The sequence below is a fragment of the Hordeum vulgare genome, chromosome 7H (assembly GCF_904849725.1).
Source record: "Hordeum vulgare subsp. vulgare chromosome 7H, MorexV3_pseudomolecules_assembly, whole genome shotgun sequence".
Classification (NCBI taxonomy): Eukaryota; Viridiplantae; Streptophyta; class Magnoliopsida; order Poales; family Poaceae; genus Hordeum; species Hordeum vulgare.
Genome location: NC_058524.1, coordinates 261,643,792 through 261,654,609, shown reverse-complemented (window position 1 = coordinate 261,654,609; position 10,818 = coordinate 261,643,792).

The following is a 10,818-nucleotide window of genomic DNA, read 5'->3' as shown; positions in this document are numbered from 1 at the left end:
TCAATCTTCACCTCTGTACCATTCCGGAGTTCCTCGTCATGTTCGGGATCTCATCCGGGACTGCAACAACCTTTGGTCACCAACATAATAACTCGATTATGCTTATATCGTCACCAAACATTAAGTGTGTATACCCTGCGGGTTCAAGAACTATATATACATGACTGAGACACCTCTACGGTCAATAACCAATAGCGGGACCTAGATGTCCAGATTGGTTCTTACATATTCTATGAAGTTGTTTATCGCTCGAACCTCAATGTCAAGGATTCAGTTAATGTTGTATGTTGTTAATTGCCCGAGATTCGATCGTCGATATCTCTATACCTAGTTCAATCTCGTTACCGATAAGTGTCGTAACTTGTTTTGTAATACAAGATCCCGTGGCTAAATATTTAGTCACATTTCTTGCAAGCTCATTGTGATGTTGTATTACCAAGTGGGCCCTGAGATAAATCTCCGTTTCACGGAGTAACAAATTCCAGTCTTGATCCATGCCAACTCAACACGCACCCTCGGAGATATCTATAGAGCATCTTTATAGTCACCCAGTTATGTTACGATGTTTGATAGACACAAGGTACTCCTCCAGTGTCAGTGAGTTGCATGATCTCATGGTCATAGGAATAGATACTTGACATGCAAAAAACAATAGCAATAAACTGACACGGTAATATACTACGTTCATAGTTTGGGTCTTGTACAACACATCATTCTCCTAATGATGTGATCTCGCTAAGAAATGGCAACTCATTTCTATAGCAACGAAACCTTGCCATCTTTGATCAACAAGTTGGTCCATTGGAGGATCACTAGGCACACAATGTTGTCTATGTATCCACACATGTATTCGTGTCTCCAATCAATACAATTATAGCATGGATAGTATAAGATTATCATGAACAAGGAAATATAATAATAAACACTTTATTGTTGCATCTAGGGCCAACAGTTCTTCCTCCGACTGGCTGATCTGGAGTCTGTTTGGTGCTCCGGAGATGGGAATTCATCAGCTTCGTCATCACCAACCTTTCGCATCAACAATTCCATGATGCTCGCCATTGGGAGTGAGTAATTCATTTGTAGTCTTGCTGGACTGTCATGGTATTGGATGAGATTTATCATGTAATCGAGTTATTTTGATTGGGCTTGATCCCTAGGTTCCACTATTTTACTTAGATTGACGTTGATATGACTTTTCTAGGTTTACTGCTTGCCACTAGGGCCCGAGTACCATGATTTCAAATGTGAACCTATGATGTTTGCATGAATATGAGAGTATTTTGGATCATATGTTGCAAGTTGTATTCACCTATTACGTATCATGATCTGCATACCGCAAGGTGACAATAAGTGGGATTCTTTTTGGTGATTACCGTATTTTGAGGAGTTCATGTATTCACTATGTGTTAATGCTTTATTCCGGTTCTCTATTAAAAGGTTTCCTTATGGACCCCGCTACCACGGGAGGGTTGGACAATTGATGGCATGCAAATTCTTATGTGACTACATTATATTGATGAATTGGATCTAGTTCTGTGTCGCTCTAGTGTGTAATTGTACATGATGAATGTTCTAAAATATACTTATCCATCACCGATCCAATTCCTACACTTTTTATCATATTGATCCTTGCTAACATACTATTGTTTTTGTTGTTCTTACGATCAGTAGAAAATTGTTGTTGTTACTGTTAGTACTACTATTTTGATGTGCCACTAACCTTTTGGTGCAAAGAGAAATCCTAGGTAAGACCAATAAATATTATTTGGCTCCCCTTGTGTCCAATCAGTAAATCAGGGTGTAATATTCCCGCGAAGACTTATGTGATCCCCTATACTTGTGGGTTATCACTGCCCGACGATACCTGATTCTGCCTCAACCGAAAATGCTCAAGCGATTATATATGTTGTGCGTCCTTTGCGAGAAGGAAAAACATGGCCAACACACATTCAGCCCCTCGTCTACGAACAACCCGCCGCAACCCAGACGGCTTCGTGGAGCGCCTGCTTGTCCAGCAGAACTATTGGGACGCCATGCTTAGGGCTAGCCCTGCGCAACGAGTGTATGCCCCTTGACTTCAAGGGCTCTCACAAGGTCCCTAATTATACAAATGATCTGGAGCCGACTAAGTGGATTGAAAGCTTTGAGTTGGCCATGGACATGTTGGAGGTAAGTGATGCGGTTTGCATGAGATAACTGACAATGATGTTCGAAGGACCATCACACACATGGTTGAAAAACCTCTCCCAACTCGATCAACATTTGGAAAGAATTGAAGGAGTGATCATCAAGAATTTCCAAGGAACATGCAACTGCCCCGTAACGTTGGTTGACTTAGTGCATTGTGTTCAACATAACGACGATTGTATGCATCACTCGTCATGTCATGTTGCAGAAATTATTCGCTCTTCAGATAAAATCAAGGTTGTTCAAGTTGTTCTTGTCCTGGAAAGCAATTGCCACTTCCAGCCTTTGCCTCAGAAGCTCAGACGTTCAAAAAGGAAGGTTAAGGACAGGGTTGATCTCATGGATGTCCTTACCATATTCAAACGATGACAAATCTGGTAAGACCAAGAAAACGGTGGTGTGAAGGGTTATCAGCAAAATAGTTGCACACATAAGAACAATAGTAACAATGGTGGAAACAAGTGCAAGAATGTAGAAATGGTAACAATGGTGGAAACAAGAACAAGAATGTGGAAATAAGTGCAAGAATGTGGAAACAACAGTAACAATGGTGGAAACAAGGCCAAGAAATAGGTGGTGTGAAGGGTTATCAGCAGAATAGACGCACACATAACAACAACAGTAACAATGGTCTTCAAAGTTTATCGTTAACACCAACAGCAACTTCAAGAACCAAACCCGGAATAATAATTATGGTTGTCCTATAATGGTCACCGTCCTCATAATTGAGGAGGATCTTTAGGGCCCCTACCCAAAGCAAAGTGTAGATGGTAAGATGGCGTCTTATTCTTGAGAAACCTGCTACATCATGCAATAATTCTGGAATAAGGCTTCTGAAAGCCACCACAACAATGATGAGAATGGACCCCCTCGAAGTTGTGAAGCCGACGACTCAGGAGCTGGCTTCCCGACTTCGGTTTCTAGGGAAATTATCCCATAGCCGGGACTCAAGGAGCGAGTTGCTCAAGAACTGGTTTTTAGGGAACTAGTCATAAAAGAGGCAGCAACCAGCAATCCGCTTAGGGAGATTAGAATTAGGGAAATCATTCCTAGTTTTAGATCAATCCAAAGCAGTTGAATAGTGGGTAGTAGCACGTCTTCAGAACCAACACCTTCAAGCATGATAGAAAGATGAAGAAATGAGCCATCAACATGGTCGAGGCGGTAATTCTGGAGTATTTTAATTTGGCATAATTTCTAGAGACTTGGCGTTCAGAGGATCACCCTCCCCGGGTTGACAAGTTGGGTAGCATTGCACTGGTAGTAGCACCTCAAGTTGGTCGATATATGCTGACTAAGGTGCTCATGGATGGTGGAAATAACATCAATATCATCAAATATGATACTATAATGTGTATGAATCTGTAAGAGACACAACCCAAACCCTCTTCTATGTTTGCATGGGATTGTTCCTGGCAAGTCGGCATATCCTATTTGGAGGATATCTTTGGAAGTGGATTTGGCACCGAATCAACCTAGAGGTCTGAATTCCTGGTGTTCGAGGTTGTCAAGATAAAAAGTCCTTCTCACAGCTTGTTTGGACGGCATATGCACGATTCATGGCACAGTTGTGTTTCATTTATTTGAAACTCCAGATTTGAGGGCTCAACGCTACCAGCACAGTCAATGGTAATAGGAAGATTGCTCATGAGTGCGAGGAAGGAGATGCGACTTATGGGGAGATGACTTGTGTTGTGGATGCGTTGAAGTTTTACCAAGCCAATTTGACCCAAGCAATATGAACCCTTCGAGGAAAACCCACCACTAAGTCTGTTCCCCTACTTATATTCAAGTTAGACAAGGATAAAAAAGCAAGTCCATTTTGCCCCTTGTGACACATACCAGCAATTCACCATTGGGGCAAATATGTATCATAAATAGAAAAGTGCTCTCATCGAGTTCATCCATTAGAATCAGGACAACTTTGCATGGAAATCTTATGACATCCTTGGTGTGTCGAGAGAACTTGCTGAGCACTGCCTTAATGTTGATCCTAAGATGAAGCATGTTCAACAGTTCCTCCATCGCTTTAATGAGGCGAGAGACAAAAAGCTATTGGTGAGGAACTAGCCCGGTTGCTCGTTACCAAGTTCATTGTTGAATTTTTTAGTCCTGAGTGGCTGGCCAACCCAGTGGTTGTACTAAAGAATAATAGTACATGGTGTGTATGTGTGGATTTTACTGACCTTAACAAAGCCTGCCCCAAGGATCATTTCACTCTTTCGCACATAGATCAAATTATAGACTCTACACACGGCTGTGAACAGTTGTGTTTTCTGGATGCTTTTTCCGGTTACCATTAGATCAAGATCAAGAAGGTAGAGTAGGAAAATATTTCATTTATCACACCTTTTGTAGATTTTTTCTACACATCAATGCCTCTTGGTTTGAAAACCACGGGAGCAACATATCAGCGTTGCGACCAGAATTGTTTGCATTCCGTGAAAGTGCATTATATCGACTAGAGGGGGTGAATAGGAAATTTTTAGAATTTCATCACTGAGGAAATTCCTTTTGAGGAAATTCCTCACTGATGACTAACTTGCAGCGGAAACAACAAAGGATCAGGGGTGCAAAGTATCGCTACAGCAGTTTTCAACATCAGGATTACGAAAAAACAGCTTGCAAGTATGCACGCACAGAGAAAATAGGTGAGGATTAACTCGCATGAAGAATTTGAGGTTGAGGAATTTCAGAGAAAGTCTTCAGCAAATTCATCAAACAGTGACAATGAAAATCTTCAACTTACAATATTGAGGAATTAAAAGAGTTGAAGACATAGAACCCGTATCACAATGAAGAAAGTGGTTGATGACCCAGTTCCAACTGTTGTGATACATCTGGTTTGGAGCGGCTTGGTATTGAAACCTAAGGACACACAATCCCTACCATATTATCCTTGAGCTAAGGACACACAGTCCTCGCCCAACACTCGTGGTAAGTTTTCAGGGCAGACTTCCAAACCCTCACAAACTTGGTCACCCGATGATCCACAATTGACTGCTGGAATGCTCTAGACCATGACGCCTAACCGTCTGGAGGATACACAGTCCTCAAAGGTAAAAGGCTTTAGTCCCACACAGGAACAAATTCTTCAGTGATGCTCAATCACTTGGTTTTTGGTTTGCGGTTTGGTGTTTGGGATATTTCCTCACTGATGATTTACTTTCGAAGACTCTGAGGAATTTGGGTTGCTCTAAATGACAAGTATTAGTTTCTCATGGAGCATCGAACCAGCTAATGGTTGTGGGGGGAGGCTATTTATAGCCTGGGAGCATCCCGACATGATTTGACATTAATGCCCTTAAATAATATGCCATTAAGATCGGTGATATGGCGCGAATTGCGGCAACGGTCGGGACCCTCAACTGTGTGAGTCCTCATGTCTCTCATATTACTCACTTGAGGCTATTGGTAGGATTAGTCTTGGGTTGAGCATCATGAGGAAATTCATTCCGAAGTGTTACCTCGACCCCCTTTAACAGTACAGTGTTCCTATGACTCAAGAGTCAAGAAAATAAAATAGAAGGAATAATTATTCATGCTTCAGAGTCTTCGGATTGATTTTCTTCAGGACACACCGAATTCCTCATGTTCATTATCTTCATGAGGAATACCAATTTCAACGCAATTTCTTCGCGATCCAGTTCTTCAGCTTCAGACCAATTTATTCAGCCGAAGATATACTTTTTTAGGGGTAGATATTCATCGTAGAATTCAAACTCCTCAGCGACTTATAGATCCTGTGTACACTTATGAACACATTAGATACTTAACCTATAAGTCTTCAAACCACCAAAATCACTAAGGTCACTAGATGCACTTACATTCCCAGATTGTGTGCAACGTCCATGCTTATGTTGATGACATTGTCGTCAAATTACTGAAGAAGGAGACGTTGTTAGAGGACCTCAAAGAGATGTTTGATAATCCATGTGCTTACCAGATGAAGTTGAACCCGGCCAAGTGCATTTTCAGCATTCTTGCATGCAAATTATTGGGTTTCGTGGCCTCTCAGCACGGTATCGAGGCTAACCCGGTTAAACCTAAGCTATCACTTCCCTAGATAAGTCGACCGACATCAACGGAGTACCGAAGATCACAAGAGAGATCGTGGCCTGAAGCCATTTCATAAGCCGGCTTGGAGAGAAAGCGACTCCCATGTACCAGTTTTTCAAGAAAGTAGACACTTTTGTGTCGGATGATGCAACCAACAAGGCCGCTGAGGATCTTAAAAAGCATATTCTGAAGTACCTATTTCGGGTGCTCCCAAGATGAAAGAGCCTATGTTGTTGTACATCACTTCTAATAACAAATCCGTCAGTGTTGTAGTGGTGGTCAAACGCAAAGAGGCAGGCAAGGAATACTAAGTGAAAAGACCGGTCTATTATGTCAGCGAAGTCCTAACTGAGTCAAAGTAGCGATATCCACACTGGCAAAAAGTAGTTTTTGGAATCTTTATGGAATAGCACAAGTTAAAACATTACCTTCAGGAGCATCCTATTACCATGGTCATCTTGGCACCGTTGGGACATATTATCCACAACAGAGAAGCCATAGGGCGGATTGCTAAATGGGCTATTGAGGTTGGTCCATGTCAGCTAAAGTATGTGCCACGGACTACCATCAAATCCCAAGCTTTGGTGGATTCCATCAATGACTGGACAGAGTTGTAGACGCCCGAGGGAAAGCCGGATAGCAGGTGCTAGATGGTACATTTTCATGGTTCCAGATAGTAAGAAGGCTCGGGGGCTCTAGTGGTTTTAACTTCTCCACGAGGTGATAAACTTTGTTATGTTTTGAGACTCATGTTTTCCTGTACTAACAATACAGCTAAATATGAGAAGTTACTCCATGGGCTCCAAACGGCTAGGGGTATGAATCTCAGTCGGGTCAAATGTTTGGGAGACTCGGACTTGGTGGCTCAACATGTTTCAGGGCCTAGGGACTCTAAAGACCCCCTCATGATGGCTTACACATGCGATGTTACTATTGTTGCTAGTTATTTTACTGGTTACCAGATCAATCATATTGACCGTCACCAAAAAGATGCAACAAATGCAATATCTCACTTGGGACCACATCGCATGCACGTTCCTCCCAATGTTTTTCTTCACATTTTACATAACTCGTCGGTCAAGCTACCAGCAGAGAAGGATATCGCAATTCCTGATCCAGAATTAGAGTGATTGGCTATACTACATGCCATCCTAGATTGGACAGTGTCATATCTGTCTTATCTCTGCCATGGCGAGCTTCAGGAAGAGGAAATCATCACTTTGCATATTATCCCGAGGTCTAAATCTATATACATTATTAGTGGCGAGTTGCACAGAAGGAGCATCCTCGACGCTTTTCAAAGTTACGTTTTTCTTCTGAAGAAGGCCATCAGATTCTCAATGAGATAAAGTCAGATGATTGTGATCAGCACGCGAGCTCAAGATCTTTGGTCGCCAAGGCTTTCACACTGGGTTTCTACTAGCTCACAACTCATGCAGATGCATAAGACATTATCCGCCTTTGTGATGGATGTCTAAAATTTGTGAGTCAGGCCCATGTGTTGGCTCAAGAACTTCGGATGATCCTGATTACTTGGGCATTCACAGTCACGGGGATTGACATGGTTAGTCATTTTAAGCTGTCAAAGGATAAAAAAAATCACCTTCTGGTTGCGGTCAATAAATTCACTAAGTGGGTCGAGGCAGAGGCAATCAGGAATTATGATGCCACAACAACTTTCAAATTCATGAAAAAGTGGATTCTTCACTTTAATTACCCACATTGCATTAAGACTGATAACGACACCATCTTGTCCAAAGGAGGTATGAAGTTGTTTTCTCAAAAGGAGCACATTCGACTTGATCTGTCCTTTGTGCACATCCATAGTGCAAGAGTCAACCAGAGCATGTCTATCAGGAACTATTTTGTGGGATTAAGACAAGACTCATGCTCGCTCTTGAGCGCAATCCTTTATGTTGGGTAGAGGAGCTTCCCGCGGTCTTGTGGACCATACGGACTACGCCCAATAGGTCAACTAGCTATATGTCGCTTTTCTTGTCTACGGTGTATCAGCCGTATTGCCAAGCGATATCCGTCATGATCCCCCCATAGTTGTAGCTTATGTTGAGGAAGATTACAAAGATGCTATTCAAGACTCCCTCGATGCTTTGAATGAAGAACTTCACCTTGCAGCAACATGGTCAGCAATATACCAGCAAGACCTGTGTTGCTATCATAGATGTAAGGTGCGAAGCCGTACCTTCCAGGAGGGTGACTTATTACTCCGTCTGATATAAGAACACAGAGGTATGCATAAGCTCTCACCTCTTGGGAAGGAACCATCATCAGCAAGAATCTCAACGAAGGATCAAATTAGCTTGTTGACAAACGAGAGTCAGATAAGTCACATACCTCTTGAGAGGAGAGCATCAGTCCTTGGAATATTGCACATTTTCGGCCTTACTAGAGTTAAAGCCATTGTCTTCTGCCCCGTGTAAATATCTTCATGAATGTACATACACAATTAATGATCAATGAAATAAAGTTGGCAACTCTGGATTCTGAAATTTGTCGTTTCATCCCAAAATTTATTTGTGGAGTCTTTATTGCTTGATCGTTCATCACTTGGGGGCTCCCAAGTCATCGAGTTTAGCCTTTAATATCTCTCTTGACCTAGCATTGCCACAATTATACTTGATTAAACCTTCCTCTCAGCATGATTCTGCTCCGATAAGGTGACATGACTATACTCTTTATAAGTCAATCGCATGTATACCTACCATGGACTGTCGACCCTGAACTTATCAAAGTTGAAACGCCGACTTAAGTCATGTGAGAGCTAGCTTGTAGAGAGATAGGATAAACCATAAGAGGCTACAAGGCCTACTTCCACTAGAAAGCAAACCAAGGCTCCAGCCTCAAAAGACAGTCTTATGTTATGCCTATAAACCCGAGTTATAATTTTTTATTGCATTTTATTTTAGGGATTTCTATTTTCGTGCCCTTAGTTCCTTGGTTCTCCTTAGATATGCCCCGCCCATTTTCCTCTGCTCACTTCCCCCTCCTCCATTCTCCCAGCCTCAAAAGAGACCAAACATGGCGTTGTCGGGTCAAAGCCTTTTACCATCACAGCTTCGATGCTGACACAGGTGACCAACATGTAAGACTAGCATCCGCATCGCTGGAGCTGCTGTGTGGGACCGCCATGTAAGGCACATGCATTCGTATCCCCGTTGCTGACGCATGGGACCGACATGTAAGGTTGCATGCATTCACATCGTCGTTGTTGACGCATGGGACCGCCATGTAAGGCCGCATGCATTCGCATTGCCCAATTCTGACGCATGGGACTGCCATATCATGCATTCGCGTCGCCAGCGCATACAGTCGCATGGGACCCACATTTGGCTGCATGCGTTAGTGAGTTTGCATAGCCGGCTGATCCTACACATTCTTCATCTAACATGAGGGACCCATCGGAATGCAATACTGAATCATTGTTGCCTTTTGTTTCTCCTCGTGTTTTCACATATGGGAAGTTGTGTCGCCGCGCCTATTGATGGTGGATTAACGCCGCGAACCCGCCCTTTCCCGTGCCATATAGGCAAGCCGCCATCCAATTTCCCCGCTTACCTCGAGAACCCTATCTACGGTTGGAGCCACTACAATAAAAAACCTAGCCTCTCCTCTCTGTGCCCTTTGTGCATGTCGTCCATCCCTTTCATGCAGGTCTCACACCGGATGAGAGGGCACATCTAGGCTTCAATCCTAACGGCCCAACATGGCCATAGATCCTTGAGTAGGACGTGTCACACAGATGTAGCGCTTCTACAGCCCCATCGCGAAGTCGCACTTTAATATTCTCGGGTGACTTGACTTCTGGAATGGCCTTACCTTCTTGGTGCAAATTTTTAAGCTTTATTAATCATAGTGATGTGATACAAAACACATGGTGTGACAGATGAAGGCGTAGAAGGGAGGTTTTTAAATAGCCATGATGCAATGCGCCAGTGTGAATGTGTTCCGCGATGTAATTCATTCGTTCAAATGTGTTCCGCGGTGCAATGCAACCGTTTGAATGCGTTCATCGGAGCCTCCACACTAAATAGAGGCATGACGATTCGTAAAGCTGCATCCCGATGGTCCACTAATTACCTTGATGCAACTAAGCTGTGTGGCGACGCCCATGCATGGGTAGGCTGCATCGGGTGGATGCGCGCATGCATGGGAGGTTGAGATGTTGACTATCTTCGACGGACCATCGGTCCGACGAGCCTCCCGCCCAGATTGAATGTTTTTCAGAAAATACAATAAGCATGCGGCCCATGCGCCCGCTGTCGCGAGTCCATGTTCCCCCACCGCCAGGTGGGCCACGCATGTTTGTAGCCACTAAACAACCGCCCTCATCCAGTCTTTAGGCAATCAGGTCGAATCTGGTAACCCTGGTGCCTAATCTAAACCATTCCCAAACATCGATCCAACGACCACGATACTACGTAGTTTCGAGAGGTTTTATAAGGGGTTTGCGGGGTTCTCACAAGGGTTTCAAGGCTAGGGCTGAGCATAACTAATTTTAAAAAAATAAAAAAATAGAAAACTTGTGCACATCTTGGTTTTATGTTACTAAGT